The sequence below is a fragment of the Tamandua tetradactyla genome, chromosome 25, assembly GCF_023851605.1.
Source record: "Tamandua tetradactyla isolate mTamTet1 chromosome 25, mTamTet1.pri, whole genome shotgun sequence".
NCBI classification, from domain to species: Eukaryota; Metazoa; Chordata; class Mammalia; order Pilosa; family Myrmecophagidae; genus Tamandua; species Tamandua tetradactyla.
In genome coordinates, this window is record NC_135351.1 from 5,477,528 (window position 1) to 5,498,381 (window position 20,854).

The following is a 20,854-nucleotide window of genomic DNA, read 5'->3' on the forward strand; positions in this document are numbered from 1 at the left end:
CCAGTCGAGACACAATTAGAGAGGAGAGCTCACCAAGTCCTCCGACCCAAACGACATGGTTCAGTTTTCTTTTGACTTCTGCTTCTTTGTCTCCATTTTCTTTGTCTTTGTTTTCTTCCTCTTCATCTTCCTCTTCTCGTCATCTCCTTCTCCCTCCTTCCCCCCTCCCATCCTCTTTTATTATCTCCTTCATCTTTTGGAATAGGTACTACATTCACGTTGTTCAAAGATCAAAGCAATATAGAAGGTACACATTGAGAAATCTTACTGTTTCCTCTGACCAGTCACGTGCTGCTGCCTCCACCCCACCCTCCTTTTGTATCCTTTCAGTGTTTCTTTATGAAAATGAAAGCAAATATAAACACAGATCCATACGTTGGCACTTTGTTACCCCAAAGATGGCATACCACTTAGAATGTTCTGCACGTTTTCTTTTTTTTTTTTTAATTTAATAATGCATCTGGGAGATAATTTGATTTCAGTTCATAGAGACCTTCCTCATTCTTTTTTTCCGGTTATGTGGTATTCCACCACCATGTTTGTGGATCATAGGTTTATTTAGCCAATTGCTTGGAGGTGGACATTTAGGGGGTTTTCAAGGTTTTATTATCACAAACAATATTGCAATGAATAATCTCGTCATACATTGGTTCATACTTGTCACATACAATCCCAGGTGTGGGATTGCTGGATCCAAGGGAAAATGTACTTGAAATTTTGATTTCCTTCAGTGGGGGTTGTATCATTTTGCAGTCCCAGTGACAAAGGATGGAAGTGTTTGCCTCCCAAGTTTCTCACCAGTGGAGTGTTTTGTCCAACTTTTGGAATGTTGCCAGTCCAATCAAGGAAAATTACTATCCCAGGGTAGGTTGATTTTCAGAGCTCTGATTATGCATGCTGGTATGTGTTTAAGACGGCCTGTATTTTTCGTTCAGTGAACTGTCTGTGGTCTTTGCCCACTTTTCTTTTGGGATTGTAGTCTTTGTGTGTGTGTGTGTGTTTTTAAAATTTTTTTTTAATTTCGCATATTTGGAGAAAAGAATCTTTTTCTTCTGCTATGAGATATTTTTCTTAGTCTGTTTTCCTTCCTTCCTTCCTTTCTTTTTTGCTTATGTTTTGCTTTGCTTTTGTTTCCCATGCAAATGTTTTAAATTTTCTACATTCATAATTACCACTCTTTTCTTTTTTGCCCTCTGGGTTTTGAGACAGTTGGAAATGCCACTGGAAGGTTATTCAATCAATCACTGTTCCAAAAGGAAACAGGGCACACATGAAACAGGATAATTCAAGAGGGTTTATGTAGAAAGGGACCAATTACAAAGGTGTGGGCAAGTGTCAGGGCACTCCCCAGGGATGGCGCAGGAATCGGGGTTTAGCATCAACAGAGATGTCATCACCCCAGCCTCAGGGGACAAGGCGATGGAAAGGTTGTTGCTGCCTGGAAGGAGGGAAAATGGTGCAAACCTGACTGCCCTGTGAAGAACAGGGAACGTCTGTTGGGGAACAGCAGTCTGCAGGAAGAAGCTGGAAAGAAAAATGCCAACCTCCTTTTCCTCTTTCCCTTAGGTTTTGCCAGGGCCTTTATTGCCCTCAGGGTACAGGGCCCTGCAGTCCTCACCCACAGAGGCGGCAGAGCACGAGGTGTGGAGGAGGGATTGTGGAGCTGGACTCGAGGGAAAAAGAAAGAGTCGGCACAGCCATAGGATGCTTTCTTGTGGTATTTTTATGGTTTTCTTCTTCTTTATGTATGCTTTATGTCAGGGCTCCCATTTCATTCTTTTTCCATGTATGCAACCCATGATTGCAGCACCATATATTGAATTTTTGTTTGTTTTTTTGGGAGGTGCTTGGGCTGGAAATCAAACCCGGGTGTCTCGCATGGCAAGTGAAAATTCTACCACTGAACTACCCTGGCACCACTCCCCACCCCCACCCCCACCCCCGCCCCCGATTGTATTCTTTTTACATTGAGAACTCTGCTCCGTGACATTTGCCTCATTGTGCTAGGTATAGGGTGACTTCAGTGTCACCTTATCCCAATGACTGTCCAGTTCCCCAGTGGTGAGGGTCTCTATATTTACCATATATTAATTTCGTATCTGCACCTGGACTTTTCTGTTGGCCTCTCTGCCTCTTCAGGTCCTTAGTAGGAATTAACAAGGCCCCAGGATGGGTTTTAACACTGCAGAGACAAACTTCTCCTCATGCTTCTTCTTTTTCAGGGTTTTTCTGGACTTTGCTAGCTTATCTAGTTTTCCAGGTGATTCTTCTTGTCTACTGCCCAAGGAAGAGTGTTTGTTAGCAAAATTTGGGGAGATTGTGCCAAATTTATAGACCCATTTTTGTAGGACTCACATCTTTAGAAACATAATTAATGTCACCTTTCAAAAAATGATTTGTGAAGAATCTTGACAGGCACCGTTTAACCAAGGGCGAGGGGTTATCATTTGCAATAATGGGACTAACTGATTATGTGTCTCCTGGTGGGAGAAGAACGAAACATCCCTTAAGTAGTATTCCTGCTAAAATGCATAACCTAAGTCTAATCACGGGCAGCTATAGGCAGCTATAGTAATATTACGTAAAATAAATTCCTGAAATTAAAAAAAATGTCAAGTTGGGTGACATTCTCTGAAAGAGCTGGTCTGTACTCTTACAACATACCGTCATCTTTAAAGATCTAGTCTGAGAGCCTGTTCTGTATTCAAGGAGACTAAAGAGATAGAACAACTAGATGTCCTGTGGGATTTCACCTTTGGGTCCTGGATTAGGGAACAAAACCCATAAAAGATGTTAATGGAACTGTTGATGAAAATTTAGAACAGGCTGTAGGTTGGATAATAGTATTGCATAAATGTTAAAAGTGCCAGAATTTTATTATCGCAATGCGGTTGTATAAGAGAGTATCCTTGTTCTTACAAAACACATGCTGAAATATTTAGGGATAAAAGGGCATGATATTTGCTTCTAACGTTCAAAAACTATGTATATATATTTAGAGATGGAGTAATAAAGCAAATGTGGCAAAATGTTAATTGACAGTCTGGCTGAACAATATCTAGGGATTCTTTGTACTATTCTTGCAACTCTTTTGGAAATTGTAAATTATCCACAAGGGAAAAGTTCAAACAAGGAAGTTTGGCTGAGCAGATAGGGAGAGGAGAGTGTTAAAAGGTATGAACTTTTTCCTGTTTTTAGCCAGTGTGAGCTTGTGTCTGCCTTTTCACACATCGTCTCTCGTACCCTGAAGAATATCAATTAATCTATATTAGCCAAACTTATTTTTAATTACCTCAATTAATCATCATTACTTTATGGCAACACACACACACACACACACACACACACACACACACAATTTCCCTTCACACTGCACTGGGCCTGATTATTCAGTCTTTATTTACCACGAGTAAAGCACTTTCTTCTTACAAAGACCAAGGGAGCAGAGCTTGCTACTGGGATTTGGATTTTCCTGGCGACAATGACCAGAAAATCATATTTGATTTCAATTTTCAAAACCAAGAGGAATTTCCCTGAAGTTCTTCTTTGGGTTCATCCCAGTAATGATTCCATTTCTGGAATGTTCGCACTGCAGCAAGACCTATACACCTGGTCTTGTTGTCTCAGGTTAACCTTGTGGGTAGGTACTACTATTATCCCCTTTTTGCAGATGTGGAAAGTAAGCTAACTCCCCCACCCCTAGTCATTGGTGGGGATGTGGTTTTATAATGTTCCATGTATGCTCTGTCTCCCCAGTGCCCAACACTTGGTGCAGCCTCGGATGTGGGAACCATGAGGTGGCCTCCATCTGCCTGCCAGACCCTCCCTATAATAAAATTGTGAGAAATAATGATTCATCACTGGGAATGTAGAGCTCTTTGCCTTTCAAGGTGTGGACAAGTGATTCAGGGAACCAATATCCTTGTTGGGAAGGAAGCCAGCCATCAAGAACCGGTGAGCAGGATTCATTATACACATTTTGCATGCTCCACGAAAGGATTTACAAATAGGACGATAAAGGATCAGAGGCAAAAGGAAGCAGGACTTAGAAAACTTTATCAAACCAACACAGAAGCATGAAGAGGTGGGAGCAGGAAGCAACATTATAAGGGCAACACTGCGAGGCTCCCGTTGCGGGCAGAGGAGGGAGCCTTTGATAAATGAGCTTCAGCATTTCCTGACTGCTGCTTCTGCTGTTCTCTAAATGAGTGTGTTACTGTGTGTGTGAGGGAGGGCAAGACTGAGACTGGCATTGATTTGCTTACCTGTGGATGCTGGAATTACACTTAGATTCTAGGTCATTGGTCCTGAATTCTTGGGGGAACCAGATTAACGAATGACCCCGCTGGGCTACTGCCCCAAATACCAATCAACATGGCCCCTGCAATGGGCACTACTGGTGTCCATTTAGGTCCTCTTGGAAGACCCTCCTGTTTCTATGTGCCTGAGCCCCAGCATTATGTGTGAGTGAAGAAAGGAATGACAAGAAGTTGGGGAGCATGAGATGGAAGGTGTTGGGGGACTGCCTCGGCTGAGGATATGACCACTGCAACTGAGTGCCCCAGGGTGAGGGCCCGTGGACTGGGAGTGTGGGCTGTATCCTGCGGGTAACAGGCAGCCCCAAAGACTGGGGTCTGGAGTGGGGAAGCCGCTGGAAGCTAATGAACAAATAGGGTTGTGAATGGAAGCAAGACAGAGCCGTCAATCTGAGGGGTATTCAGGAAGCTCAGTGCTGGGTGGTGACAGAGAGTGAGCCATTAGAAATATCCCAGGTCTTGAGCTTGAGTGACAGTGGAGAAAATGTCATTATCAACGCTAGGGGACATGTCCTGGAAAGGTGCTGAATTTTAATTTTTAAAAATTCATTCAATGTTAGCATTTGAAAGGTTGGCTGAACTTTACTCCTGGGTATGAAATTGAAGATATGAAAGTTTTAAAAAAGTGTCTGAAATGAGAATATAACTTTTAGAATTAGTCATTGATAGCCTCTAACTGAATACATCATTGGCTTGCTTAATTGTCCATAATTGCCAAGATTATAATACATCTAAACTAAGGGATGCATACATAACACATACATCCTCTAATACCTGTTTACAAAGCTGTTGTAGCCTGACTTCTGGGAATCACATGGAAGGATTAGGCAATAGCTAGAAGGTATAGGGAACCCATTTGGACTCTATATATAGAAGAATGTTTCACCAAATGGAATGGCTGATCCATGCAGAGGTGAGCTCTCTCCCTTGGAACTGCTCAAGTGGAGACACACTGCCAAGCAGAGATCTTTGCTGAAGAAGTAAATGGGCAGAAGGCTTTGTAATGGACTCTCAGCTCTGAATCCTATGGTTCTGAGATTTCACAGCCTTGGACATTTTCTCTCTCTTCCCTTAGCTTTTTACCTGCAGGGCAAAGTTCCTTCAAAACTGTTTGTCACATTCTTCCGTAGGAGAACTCTGCTGAAAATGAGGTCTCAAAAAGGTACACAAATGTTCATAACAGCATTATCCACAATGGCTGAGAGGTGGAAGCAACTCAGATTTCCATCAGCCTATGAATAGATAAACAAAATGTGGTCTATGCACACAATGATTCATCCATAAAAAAGAGAAGAAGTTCTCAAACGTGACAATCGACAACACGGGTGAAACTTGAAGCCGTCATGTTGAGTGAAGGACACTAGTTGCATATGACCACATATTGTACAATTTCATTTATATGACTGATCCAGAAAAAGCAAATCCATAGGAACAGAAAACATTAATGATGGGCTGGGGCTGGCGGGGGAATGTGGCAGAGTGACTGCTTAATGGGGTTTCTGTTTGGGGTGGTAAAAAGTTCTGGAACTAGATAGTGATGACACTTGTACAATGTTGTGAATATAATTTCTGCCACTGAATTGTACACCTTAAAATGGCAAATTTTCTGTTATGCATGTTTTACCATGGGAGAGCGAGAGCGAGAGAGAGAGAGAGAGAGAGAGAGAGAGAGAGAGAGAGAGAGCGCGAGAGCGAGACCTGGGACCCAGCAGCATTTTGGAGTGACGTCTTAGTTGAGTAAGCCCCTCGTGGCCCTGTTTTCTCCCCTTAGTGTGTGGCTCGTGTTCCCTGAAACCCCAAACTTCACCCTGATCCACGTTGCCGGTTCCGCAGCATCACAGCACATTGTCCAGGCCAGCCAAAATTATCTGCTTCCTTCAGCTCCTCCAGCCCCTCTACTGCAAACCACAGTGACAGAAAAACATGAACCGAGCACCGTCTGTCTGCACAAGTTTCTGCAGGGCCAGAAAAGATCACTTCTATTCTGAAAAGATCATGTCGCTCTGTGACCCACAGATGCAAAATGCCAAACCACTCATTACCTTCCTCAAAATCTCTCAGCGTGAGGCAGTTTGCTCTTTCCCCTCTCACTAAACTGTAATCAAGAGCCAGTGTGGGCACCTACCCGCCCTGAACTTGCTCAGGCAATCCTCCTGTTGCGAAGCTGTGTCCCAGCCCACCCTGCTTGGATTCCTGGTGGGGATCCCAGAGCTAGCCCTGGCAGCCCTTTGTTCCTTCAACATGCACCACGAGGAAACAAGTGTCCTTCCTAAATGTGGTCTCTCTCTTGGTATCGTCATTTGTCCACTGATCCAAATATAGACCTTGCGAGGAAAAAAAAAAGCACTTGGCAGCATCAGAAAATTCTGATTGCAGCACACAAACAGGCCACACTTGAAGGGCGCGAGACAGTAGCTGTTGACCGCGACTTCAGGCTGCTGCCCACCTGTGTGGCCCATAGCCTGCGCCTGGCCATTCCTCCATCCCCTTGCCTGTGGACAGAGGCATTTGATCACAGCCATCTCAATCGCTCAATACCTAGGAAAGAATTTACATGGATATTTACTTCCCTCCACTCGCCGGTTTTTCTTCGTAAGGTTACAAATTGTAGCCCAGAGAGCCGAGAGCTGGAGAGCCCTGGTGTGGCATTTCTGGCCAGGGGGAGTGAGTGTTTGGCCCGGGACGGGCTCTGTGGGTGAGTCAGCATAGGAATGGCAAACACGGTCCAGCAGGTCCTGAGTTCTGTGATTGCACAGATTATTGATTGTTCTGGGGTGTGGACGAGGGAGAGGGAATGGGAGCGGGAAACACTCGTGCCAAATAGACGCAGATAAGTCAGGGGCATTTACTCCTGGGTTTTCCTTCTTAAGAACCTGCCAGTAATTGCAAGGCTAGTCTCCACACTTGCCTTTTTTTTTTTTTTTTTAAATAACTAAACCCTGAATCACACTTTGCTGCCTTCCATACAGGCTGGAGGGGAGCTGGCAGAGGCAGGGATGGGGGGACAGGGGGTGGAGGTGCTCTGGGGATGGGACCTCTTGCTCCCCTCTGAGCATCTGTTCACAGCAAGTGTTCGTTCATTTCCAAACCAGGCTAGATTCAGCAGCCACACCAGCGTGCTCTGCAAGCGGAGAGGATGAGCCCGAGGAACCTGCAGATGTTACCCTGTTTTTACGGGCAGTTTCTGTTGTCCAAAGTTTGAATGATTATTTTTGCCAGAGAAAATGACTTTAGAGCGGGGAGCATTAAATAAAACTCAGGCATTTTCAGTACAGGGTGGGCTCATCGGACGACAACTGTGCTCTGCGCTCAGCTATGCCTTGAATCAATCCCCGAGAGATAGACCATTGAGGGAAAAAAGAGACGTGAAAAATGCAGCCCTTGAAAACTGGACACCACATGACTCAATGGATTCAAGATTCTGGAGAGTCAATCTACTCCCTGTCTGCACTGGTTTGGTTGAGTATTATCTGGTACAACACTAGGCACGATTAGCAACAAAGTAATCCGATTCAGCAAATGTATTTTCCGCTGCAACTGTGCGCCAGGCATGCTGCTAGCTGATAGAGCTTCAAATATGAATGAAACTCTGGCTTTTTATATGCTTTCTGCTGATTTTGATGGCTGTCGGGGGGAAGTTCTGATCATAACTGTTTCCTCCGCCAACTTCTTAAGTGTTGTTGTAGGCTTTAAAAGAATAAAATCCATTGCATTCAAATTGTACTTTTTATTTTTTAATTAAAAAATATTTTTATTGAGAAATGCCTGCACACATTCAGTTCAGCCACATTAATGGCTCACAATATCATCACATAGTTGTGTATTCTTCACCATGATCATTTTTAGAACATTTGCATCATTCCAGAAAAAGAAATAAAAAGAAATAAAGAGAACACATACATCCCATACCCTTCACCTCTCTCCCTCTCATTGACCCACAGTATTTCAATCTACCTGAATTTTACCCTTTATGTCACCCTACTATTTTTTATCCTTGTCTTTTTTTTACACATCGGTCCATGCCCTGGACAAAAGGAACGTCAGACAGGTTTTCACAGTCCCACAGTCACATTGTAAAAGCTACATAGTTATACAGTCGTCCTCAAGAATCAAGGCTACTGGAACACAGTTCAACAGTTGCAGGTACTTTCCTCTGGCCACTCCAATACACCATAAACTGAAAAGAGGTATCATTTTAGTTTGACCTCCAGGATCACCTCTTGACTTGGTTTGAAATTTCTCAGCCACTGAGACTGTCTCATTTCTCTCTTCCTCCTTTTGGTCAGGAAGGCTTTCTCGTTCCCATGATGCTGGGTCCAGGCTCATCCTGGGGGTTCTGTGTCACATTGCCAGGGAGATTTACACCCCCGGGAGTCATGTCTCATGTAAGGGACAGGACAGTAAGTTCACCTGCCAAGCTGGCCTAGAGAGAGAAGTCAAACCTGGGCAACGAAAGAGGTTTTCCTGGGGTGACTCTTAGACATCATTATCAGTAGGCTTAGCTTCTCCTTTGTAGGAATAAGCTTTTTAGGGGTGAGTCCCAAGATTGGGAGTTCAGCCTATTGAATTGCTTGTTCCCACTGCTTGTGAGAATATCAGGAATTCCCCAGATGGCGAAGTTGAATATTTCCTCCCTTCTACCCAGTCTCCTTTGGGGACTTCACAAATACTTTTTTATTCTCTGCCCAAATTCCTCTCCGATATATCAGGGCATCACACTAATCTGGACAAACTAGCAAGCTCTCTCACCCCATTCATGATTCCATGTAATTATGGTGTTCAGATAAACTGACCATACATGTTAAATTAGATAATATGCTATGCAAAATATAAATTTTGCACCAAATAAACATCTCTCCCTTTGGTCTCGCACAGAGGTTGAAGTTTGAAAACATGAACCATGTCATTCTTTGCACAGTTATTCCAGGTTACCTTAGTCTTATCCAAATCAGCTTCATTCATATCTCTAGTCAATGTCTGATTACTTTTGCAAGTTTTTGAACAGTTCCTGTATATGGTAATGCTGACTTTCATAGCTTCAGTCCTCTAACTCTGAGTCTCAGATGTCACATAAATACCCAAAGTTTTAGGGAACGACCAGGTTATATATAAATAGCACAGTATCTCAGAATTTAGAAATATTGGTTAAAATACCTAAATATGTGGGACCGCTGTAAGAGCTTACATTCTAGGAACCTTTGCAATAGGCCCCAACCTGATAACCCATGATATCGACTTCAATTATCTGAGTTTGTATATTATCGTTAGTCCATATAATTGAGGCATGATAATATTTGTCTTTTGTTCCTGATATTTCATTCAACATACTGTCCTTAAGTTTCATTCACCTAGTTGCATGCTGCGCAACTTCATTCCTTCTTGCAGCAGCTCAGTAGTCTGTTGTATGTATACCCCACATTTCTCCCTTGCGTTCCTCAGTCCTTGTATCCTGAAGCCACCTCCATCCATTGCACATTGTGAACACTGCTGCCACGAACACCAGTGGGCAAATGTCCATCTCAGTTCCTCTAGGTATACACTGAACAATGGGATTTCAGGATCATATGGCAGCCCCACCCCTGGCCTCCTGTGGAGCCACCACACTGCCCTCCGAGGGGCTGCACCTCTCAGCTTCTCTACCAACAGTGAATAGGTACATCTCTGTCTCCACATTTTTCTAGCACTTGTTTCTCTCTATTCATTTTTAAACAGTTTTATTCATACATCATGCATAAATTGTACTTAGTTTTAAAGAAGAAAAATAAATGAAAGTTGTTGAACTTAAATGTTTCTTAAACATAAGAGAAATTTTTTCTCTAAGGATAAGAAAGGAGATTATGGCTAACATTAACAGATTGGGGTTTTATGTATTTCTACACGCACTTATATGCATACCACATGTCCCCAGTTTTAGAAAGTTTCAATTGTCTCCTTAGAAAGAAAGATAAGGATATTAGCATTCATATGCCAATTTCCATTTCTTCTTCACTTCCTCTCATTTTTTGTACAATTTTTATGCTCTGTTATGTTATTGTTTGCACATTGTCCAGGTTTGCATGAATCACATGCTGCTTGGTAAACTTAATTCCTTTTGGGATTCTGGAAATGTTTTTATTTAAATAGATTCATTGCTCACTGCTAGTTCCTCTACCAAGATTCTCTCTCCTAGACTATTAAAAAAATTATCTCTTAATTGGCTGTCTTTAAATGTCAAATGATTAACAATATCTTGCCTGGTTGTACCAGTTTGGGGTTCCTCTTTCTTTAATTCAGAATTTTATAGACTGTCTTTCAGATGGCTTGGGATGAATACCAAGGTAATTGTTTGCCCCAGGCTGGAACTCATGATCAGAAATGTCTCCCAATACCAGTGAAGAGTTTGTGCTTGGGCTGAGCCTGGGTGGATACACTGTAGGATAAGTTCCAGCAGGAGATGTGGGAAGGAAGGAAGGAAGGAAGGAAGATGTAAGGAAGGAAGGAAGGAATTCACCAAGAGCTCAAAATTGAGAAGGTAAAGTAACAAGGTGAGAGAAAACAAAGACTGCGAATCTAAAGAACTGTGCATTGCTCTGCCTTTTTATAGCCTGAGAACTGTTTCATCTGGCGACAAACAGACAGTATTGACTTCAGGTTGTCTCAGTGTAGGGGCTGACTTTTTAGAGGAGATATGGGAAGAAATGGGTGCCCAGCACTTGGAGACCTTGGCATTTCCTTGCACCTTTTCACTGATACTGTGAGAAATTGAGTTTGGCAACAGTCCATCTGGGTGGACAGAGGGAGAGCCTTAGGGCCAGCCAGCACATGACCAAGGCGAGGGTTTGTCCATTAAACCCTCCCTCTGTATGGCTCTCCCATGTAGATATACTCCATTGCCTTCATTATGTGGAGTTTCTAAGGATAAATCTGGAGACAACCTGATTTTTCCCACCTTGAAGGTAATTTTGCTTTTTTTTTTAGCTATCAGAAAGAGTTCTCCCTTTTTCTTAAAGGTTAAAGTTTAAGTAGTAGATACTTCATTGTAGAGCATTTGGCTTTTTTGACATGCAGATGAAGTTTTCAGTTCAGGGAAATTTTCTTGTGCCATATTTTGAATTTATTTATTTATTTTTTTGTCCCATGTGTTTATACTCTACTTTAGGTACATCGATTAGCCTTGTGTTGGGTCATCTTTGTTTTCTGTATCTATTAGCATCTATCTCATTACTTGCTTTAATCTTCCTCTTTTTCACCTCTGATTATCACAGGCCTTTCTTCTTTGTAAATAATTTTATTTTCACCTGTATGTGTTCTATTTCTTGTTTATTATTTCTGTCTTCAATCTGTTTCTTAAGGTCTGTAGTCTCCCTTTTCTCTCACCTCAGTGCTTTATCTTCTCATCTTTGAGCTCGTGGTGAATTCCTTCCTTCCTCTTTTGCTCCCTTCCTACCTAATCCCTCCTTTTTCCTTTCCTTTGTGCTTTTGCTAGTTGGTCAGTCATTTCTTTTCATCTTCCCAGGTTTGAGTAGCTCTCTCCAAACATTCTGTTTTCTCTGAAGTAGAAAGGCTGTTCTAGTTTGCTAGTTGCTGGAATGCAATATACCAGAAATGGAATGGCTTTTAAAGAGGGGAATTTAATAAGTTGCCAGTTTACAGTTCTAAGGTCAAGAAAATGTCCCAATTACAACAAGTCTATAGGAATGTCCAATCTAAGGCATCCTGGGAAAGATACCTTGGTTCAAGAAGGCCGATGAAGTTCAGGGTTTCTCTCTCAAGTGGCGAACACAGTCAGGATTCCTCTCTCATCTGGAAGTGCACATGGCAAACACCGCATCATCTGCTAGTTTCTTCTCCTGGCTTCCTGTTTCATGAAGCACCTCAGGAAACATTTTCCTTCTTCATTTCCAAGAGTCGCTGGCTGGTAGACTCTGCTTCTTGTGGCTATGCGGTTCTGTTCTGTTCTCTCTGAATCTCCCATTCTCCAAAATGTTTCCTCTTTTATAGGACTCCAATAAACCAATCAAGACCCACCCAAATGGGTGGAGACCTGTCGTCACTTAATCCAGTTTAACAACCACTCTTGACTAAATCACATCATCCAGGGAGATGATCTGATTACAGTTTCAAACATACAGTATTGAATAGGGATTATTCTACCTTTATGAAATGGGATTTTGATTAAAACTTGGCTTTTCTAGGGGGCATACTTCCTTTCAAGCCAGCACAGAGGCCATTTGACATTATTCTTTCTTATCTGAGTCCAAGTTGCTGTTCTCTACAAGCAGTTCTGCCTTTCAGAATTGCAAGGGGAGAGGTTAGGAATTCAATTGACATGATCTTATTGTTGAATACCTGGACTTGACTCTCTTCTATGAAATTTTATATAATATCCAGTACCTGGACCTGCTCCACCAAGTTGAAGGACATATCCCATTTCCATGGGCAAATGCTCAAAGGTCTCCTGTCATTTCCATGATGTAGTGTGCAGGCCTGGAGCATCTTTCAGTCCCTATTTCACCCATTTCCCTGTTTACCCATCTCTCTCCCTCTCCCGCACAACTGCTTCTAATAGTCCTCAGTGAGAAGGGGAGCAAGATGCAGTTCTCCTCTCAGCTTGGCTTTCAGGATTTTGATGCCTTCTAGGATAGCAGGTGGGGGTAGGAGTGGGGGCAGGGGCAGGGCGTGGCTGTACTGCGCTGGGCCTCTGCGATCCATTTCAGAGTTTTGCATTTCTTTCCTTGGCTTCTAGTTTTTGAATTTACTTCTTGGGTTTATACTCTTCTTCCTTGGCTGCTGTTGGAAAATCCCTCCCCCCCCCCTTTTTTTTACCAGCTTAAATACTTTATTTCTTGGGAATTGGGGAGGGATATTCTGTAATACTATCTTAACTCAGAAGTTCACTATTAAAAATAATTCAACTAATGCTGTTGATAGATAGATAGATTGTTTCCCAGACTTCTAATTCCATCATCCCTATCTAGGAAGGAAAGGGCCACAGATGATGACTTTTCCTTGAGAGGCAGTACTGAGCATAGTAGTTAAGAATTTAGATCCTGGAATCAGGTCAGATATAGCTTTGCACATTGATGCTGTTATTTACATGCTGTGTGCCCTTAATTTAAGTCACTTAACCTCTCTGTGCCATAGTTTCCTCACCTGTAACATGAGAACAAAAAGAGAAGTCCCACGTAAGGCTCATTATGTGGACAAAAGGTGATAATGAGTGAAATCTTTATGACTGTGGAATTTTCAAATGTTAGAGCTGGAAGGGATCTTAGAACTGATCTGATCCCCTCTTGTGTTTTCTTTGGGAACAATGAAACTGGAGCCCAGGAATCTCTGCCTACTTCTATGGTAATGAGATTTTGAGAATGGTGCCCAGAATGGAAATATGAGATATAAAGTGAGACTGTAGCTCATCCTGTACCATGTTTGTACTTTGTGAAGATAGATCATGAAAAGATTGGCCAGATGGGTCTGTTTAACCTCATGAGATGAGTCTAGGCTGTCAGGGCTGGTTTGGGAGGCCACGGGCAGTGCCTGCCATAGGTTCTGGAATTTGTCAGTGGCTTTGGCCTTTAAAGATTATTCTATTTGTGTGAACTGCTGTTTATTTATCCCAATGGGACATTCTTCATATTTCCCCATTTCTCCCTTAGCTTTATCCTCTCACTCTTACCAAATATGCCTTTTGGGGAAGGAATTTTTTTTTTAATGATTTTTTAATTTTATTTTTTAAATAACAAAAAATCACCAAACAAGCGCAAACATTCCCATTTTGATCATTCCATTCTACATATATAATCAGTAATTCACAATATCATCACATAGGTGCATATTCATCATCATGATCATTTCTTGGAACATTTGCATCTATTCAGGAAAAGAAATAAAACGAAAACAGAAAAAAAATTATACATACCACACCCCTTACCCCTCCCTTTCATTGATCACTAGCATTTCAAACTAAATTTATTTTAACTTTTGTTCCCCCTATTATTTATTTTTATTCAAGAACAATTTTTGTTCTACTTGTCTGTTGACAAGGTAAATAAAAGGAGCATCAGACACAAGGTTTTCACAATCACACAGTCACATTGTGAAAGCTGTATCATTATACAATCATCTTCAAAAAACACGACTACTGGAACACAGCTGCACATTTTCAGGCAGTTCCCTCCAGTCTCTCCACTACATCTTGACTAACAAGGTGATACCTATTTAATGCGTAAGAATAACCTCCAGGATAACCTCTCGACTCTGTTTGGAATCTCTCAGCCATTGATACTTTATTTTGTTTCATTTCACTCTTCCCCCTTTTGGTCGAGAAGGTTTTCTCAATCCCTTGATGCTGAGCCCCAGCTCATTCTCGGATTTCTGTCCCATGTTGCCAGGAAGGTCCACACCCCTGGGAGTCATGTCCCACGTAGACAGGGGGAGGGTGGTGAGTTTGCTTGTTGTGTTGTCTGGAGATGGGGGAGGAATTTTAAAAGTTTGGTTAGACAAGGGCTGCTGGGGCCCTGTCTTCATCAATAACAGCGTCAGTACTAACCATGATTTAGTCATCACGATGAACCTCCTCAGCCTGAAGCCCTCTTCCAATCATTCCTTTATTATCCTTGCACATCTCCAATGGTGTGGCATAAAGGTGTTTGCTCTCTTCTTCAGGTCACGTGTGGGGAAATAGTGGCTCAAAAGTGGTCAGTTACTCACCGAGAGACACTCAACAACTGAGCAACTCAACAAGTCACCCTGGAAATCACTTCTTGAGTCTTCTCTAGCCCCATCGCCTTCCGCGGCAGGCCACCCTGCCTCCTCAGGTGCAGCGCATCACAGCACATCCAAAGCTGAGGAGCCGAGCTCCAGGCGAACGATGGAACAGTATAAATTGTTGTTTTAATGGCTGTGGATGTCATTCCAAGGACCAGTATGGGCCTTTACTCTTGTTTTGACACAGTTTCTTCCAAGGAAGCAGCTTTATGACTTATGCTTTCAGCTCTCTTCTCCTTAAAGTCTTCCTGGGCTACACCTTCATTTGACCTTATAGATGTGTTATATTGTGAGCTTGCAGAGAGCAGAGAATGTGACTGGTATCTCTCCCAGTCCCTGCTATTCTGTTTTTTTTCTTTTCCCGGCACAATGAAAATGTTTTCAAATTGATTGTGGTGGAGAATGCATAACTCTAATTACATCAAGAGCCATGGATTGCAATTTTATCTTAAACACACCGGGACTTGAAAACACATTTGTTGAACTGATTTGGATCAATGAATCCATATTTGAAAGATAATGGTTTGATAAAAATGAGGAAAAATCTGTGGTATAGATTTAGAAAGCAATTCCAAGAGGAACTTGTTTAGCCAGGAAATGAAATAATGTTTAATTTGTTAAATGTTAGTTGACATCTATAAAAGCTTGATACAACAAGGATTTATTTTGTACAATGTGGATCTAGGGCCTCGCTTGGGTGACTTTCCTCCAACAGTGACTTCTATCCATCCCTGCACCCCTCCACAGGTAATACCTGAGTCGGAGTCAAGTACAAGTTATAAAATCTCTCATTTCAAGGAGATGATCTTGTGCATTATATGAAAAATGCTAGACTGCCAATACAAATGCTGATTTAAGAAATAACTGTTTATATTGTGCTCAGGGAAGCCTAATTAAAAATATTTGGTTCCAAACTACTCTTGTCATTTCATTCTATAAGAATACATTAAATATTTATCATGTGTCCAGGCAGAGAAAACAACTAGGTGAGTCCTAGAGGACCAGTAGACTTCTGTAGACACTGAAGGTTGGAGAGGAGGTGGGAGTAGAGCTCAGGTAGGGGAATAGCATGCCAGACACCCTAAGGCAGGAGGGAGCGTGGTACCTTTGGAGACCTGAAAAGCCATTTACTATGGCTTGAAAGTATGGGTGGAGGGGGTGAGCCTGGCAAGAGAAGTGAGCAGGTACCAAGCTCTTGAGATCACATAAGCAGAGCTAAGTTGAGGGGGGGGGGTTGGACTTTATCTTTCTGAAATGCCCTTACTTTTCCTCTGCTGCCCTACTGTGCTCCCTCTCCTGGCCCGGGACTCTATCTCGAGTCCTAACCTATTTCTAGACCATCGTTAGGCACAAATGTGATCAGTTATCCCAAACGAGGTGCTAGCAGATAGAAATGTATGTATTTGTAAAAAGACCAACTAAAGAAGAAATTTGGCACACTGAAAAAGATTAGCAACCAGAGGATATAAGGAATTCCTACAAGTCAATAAGAAATAGCCTAGAATATTAAGAATAGGGAAAAGCATTGAACTGGCATTTCACAGATGTGAAACCATACTGATGAGTGAAACCTCATTAGTCATCAGGAAAATGCAAAATTCACCCCAGTGACTCAGGATTCTCTTCTCCTGGGCTATTTGCATTTTTATCAAGGGACATTGAAGACCCAAATGCCTTTCTGATCCCTAGGGAGGACATCAGATGGTGACATTTCCAGTACTGTGTCAAGTTGATAGAGAAGATATTTTGGTCAAATAATCCTTTGCACTTCAGATCTCACAGAGTGAGAAACTGCTGCATCCTTCAACTGCCAAAGAGGCTGAGGCTGCAATCTGGTTATTCTAGACAATTGCTTTGGCTGAATCCTGGTCTCCATATAATAATGAACATAGTCAGCAGGTTCCCCGGAAGCAGCATGCTGAAGCTTGCCCATAGTGGTAGTTGTATCCAGCGTAGGTTTCCAGCCTCTGCTCATCAGCTTTCTCCGATGTCCCCTTCCCTGCCCTTTTCACCACAGACCAGTCACAGGAAACTGCTCAAGCTCCCCAAATAGCCACCAAACTTCAAAACTTTGATTTTGCTTTAATGTCAATTTACTTTTTATTTGTTTCATTACTGATGCAAGGAGGAAAAGAGATATTTTTTTCTGAATTCCAATAGTACATGAGTAGCTTTGATACTGGTTGAGTTCATTATAACAAGATCAAAGTCAAAGTTAGTGGAATAAACATTCCAAAACTCTATTTCTTGTGATACATATAAAGGGAATACATAGAATTCTCTATAGAAAATAGGTAAGCAAGTATGATCATATCAAGGTTAAATGCTATATAACAACCACTGTGTTAGAGCAGTAGCACCAACAAGAGAATCTGATAAGCCTGAATCTGAAAAGGTACAGAAAAGACTTCAACTCCAATGCAGCTAATGCTCACGTTCAAGATATTGTGCTGATAAATATTTTCTAGCCCTTATCTCTTCCCTCTTGGTGGACCAGGTGAAGAAAGGAATCCAATGTGTGGGAGGGAGGGAAGGATCCCACGTAGAGTAGAGCAGAACCTTTCTAAGGGAATTGAGAGCTTAGGACAGAGCTTGGAAGGAAACTGTAAGTGAGTATCCTACTGTAATACCTTCCCTGCAGCTGAGACAAGAACAAGGAAATACCTGGAAATCATGATGTAATCATTACACAACCTTAAAATCCCATCCTCTTTCCTTGTTCTAAATGGGGTCTGCATGAGACCCAGCATTTTGGAGAAATGCCTTAAGAACAGAGAGAGGATTATTAGCTGGACAGAAGAAAGGAGTGGGTACCAGAAGGAAATACAGGTTTACCTAGGATGGCAGAAATCTAGGTTTCCCAGAGAGGAAAGAGAGAAGAGACATTCAACAAACAGCAAATTATGTATTGAGTGCTCACTTTGTGCCAGACAGTGTTCAAGAATCACTCCTCCGAAAGGGGTGGGGGAAGAAATAGGCAGAAAATGTAAATTTTGAGGAAGAGGATGAAGGTCTAAGGAAGAAGGCTGAGGAAACTAAGAAGCCTGAAGTGATGGGGTTCTGCTTTATGCCTTTTCTTTGGCTTCTTCACCAAACTCCTCCTCCTCTTCTGTGGTGGCACCCTGGTACTGCTGGTACTCGGAGACGAGGTCGTTCATGTTTCCTTCAACCTTGGTGAGCCCCATCTTGTCCATGTGCTCACCCGTGTACTGGTGGAGAAAGGCCTTTTGGTGGAACATGGAGTGAACTGCTCTGAGATGTGTTTGAAGAGCTCCTGGATGCCAATGAAGGTGGCCGCCATCTTGAGGCCACAGGGTGGGATATCACAAATGACTGTCTTGACATTGTTAGGGAGCCATTCCATCGAGTAGCTGCTATTCTTGTTCTGCGCATTGAGTATCTGGTCTTCCACCTCTTTTGTGGACATCCACGCATGGAAGACAGCAGCCATGGTACGGTACCAACCATGGCGGGGGTCACAGGAAACCATCATGTCCTTGACATCAAAGACCTGCTGGGTGAGTTCGCACACAGTGAGGGCCAAGTACTACCAGCTGCCACAGCTGGCCAGAAGGGCAGGCATGAAAAAATGGAGGCTTGGGAAGGGCACCACGTTGGCTGCCAGCTTACAGAGGTCAACATTGAGCTGTCCAGGGAAGTGGAGGCAAATGGTGACACTGCCCATGGTGGCCAAGATGAGGTGGTTCAGGTCTCCATAGGTTGGTGTGGTCAGCTTGAGGATGCGGAAGCAGATGTTGTAGAGGACTTCATTGTCAATGTACTAGGTCTCATCTCTGTTCCCTACCAACTGGTGGACTGAGAGGGTGACAGCGTATGGTTCAACCACAGTGTGGAACATTTTGGGTGAGGGCAGCACACTGAAGGTGTTCATGATGCGGTCAGGATACTCTTCGTGGATCTTGTTGATGAGCTAGGTGCCCATTCCAGAGCCTGTGCCCCTGCTCAGGAGTGGGTCAAAGCCTTGTGGGCAGTCACAGCTTTGGCTTCATTCTGCATCACATCCAAGACCAAGTCAACTAACTAGTTCAGCCCCATCTGTATGGTAGCCCTTGGCCCAGTTCTTGCCTGTCCCAGACTGACCCAAAACAAAGTTGTCTGGTCTGAAGTTCTGGCCAAAATGACCTGAGCAAATAGAGTCCATGGTCCCAGCTGCAGGTCGCCGTCCTCCTGGTAGATACCCATAGGGTTGATGCTGTGTTCATTGCTGATCATCTCTCATGACTTGACACTGATCTCGTTGCCACACCGACTAGCCTGAATGTGCACGATTTCCCTCATGGTTAAAGTTTATTTTAACTTTTTGCTTGCTTCAGGGTGTGTGCGGTACAAGAGAATGATATGGAATCTTTCTTTCGGCAGGTTGCAAGCTGGTGGGATGGATTGTTCCCCAGAGGCTGGAGCAGCGAGGTTCAAATGCAGTGGCAGGAAGGCTTTAAGAGGGAGCCATAATAACCTCTTAAAATCCTTTTGATTTCTCTAAGTTTGGTAGTAATACCCCTCCCCCCACTTTCATTTCTGATTTTGCCTCCTCTCTTTTTTTTCTTTGACAATCTAGCTAAAGTCTTTTCAATTTTATCGATCGTTTCAAAGAACCAACTTTTGATTTAGTGGATTCTCTCTATTGTTTTCTATTCTATTTCATTGTTCTTGTCTCTAATCTTTATTATTTTCTCCTTGCTGCTCACTTTGGCTTTGGGTGGCTCTTCTTTTTCTAATTCCTCAAGGTGTGAGGTTAGAGATCTTCCTTCTTTTTTAATGTAAGCATTTAGAAATATAATGTTCCCTCTAAGCACTGCTGTTGCGGAATCCCACAGTGTTCTGTACTCATCTGCATTTGTCTCAAGATGGTCCCTAATTTCCCTTGTAATTTCTTCTCTGGCCCATTTGTTATATAAGAGTGCCTTGTTTAATTTCCATATATTTGTGAATTTTCCGATCTTGCCTCTGTCACTTGCTTCATTCCATTGGGGTTGGAGAAGATACTTTGTATGATCTTTTAAATTTTATTGAGACTTTTTGTGTGATCTATCACGTTCTGTCTTGCATTATGACTCATGTGCACTTGAGAAGACTATATATTCTGTTATTGTTGAATGAAGCATTCCCTATCTGACTGATAGATCTAATTTATAGTATTGTTCAAGGCCTCTATTTCTTTGTTGCTCTTATGTTTACATGTTCTATACATTATTGAAAGTGGTGTATTGAAATCTCTTATCGTTAATGTAGAACTGTCTATTTCTCCCTTCAAATCTGTCAGTTCTTGCTTCATATATTTTAAGGTTTTGTCATTAAGTACATAATATGTCTATAATTGCTTTATTTTCTTAATGAATTGACCTTTTTTTATCAATACATAGTCTCCTTCTTTGTCCCCTTTAAGAGTTTTTTACTTGAAGTATATTTTGTCTGATGCTAGTATAGCCTCTCCATGGAATATTTTTTCCTATATTTTCACTTTCAACCTACTTGTATCTTTGAATTCATAAACAGCCTAGAGTTGGGTAATGCTTTGTTATCCATTCTGCCAATCTCTGCCTTTTGACTGGAAAGTTTGACTCAATTTTATTTAAAGTGACTGCTAATAATGCAGGGCTTTCCTCTGCCATGTTATTTTTTGCTTTTTCTATGTCTTACACCGTTTTGTCCCTCAATTCTTCCATTATTGCCAATTTTCATATCTAGTTGGTCTTTTGTAGCAAACCCTTTAGAATACCTTCCCATTTCCTTCTGTGCATGTTTTTCAGTTATTTTCTTTGTAGCTATGCTAG

At 42.2% G+C, this 20,854-nt stretch overlaps 1 long non-coding RNA gene and 1 pseudogene across 1 annotated transcript in view; one reads left to right on the forward strand and one right to left on the reverse strand.

The window, feature by feature from the left end:
• LOC143669258 (uncharacterized) overlaps window positions 1-7,996 on the forward strand; it is a 53,792-nt gene extending 45,796 nt beyond the window's left edge. The window contains exon 3 of the long non-coding RNA XR_013168804.1: window positions 7,409-7,996. This is a non-coding gene — a long non-coding RNA (uncharacterized LOC143669258). The remainder of the gene's footprint in view (window positions 1-7,408) is intronic.
• Window positions 7,997-18,127: 10,131 nt separating this feature from the next.
• LOC143669374 (tubulin beta chain pseudogene) lies at window positions 18,128-19,361 on the reverse strand (annotated as a pseudogene).
• Window positions 19,362-20,854: the final 1,493 nt, after the last annotated feature.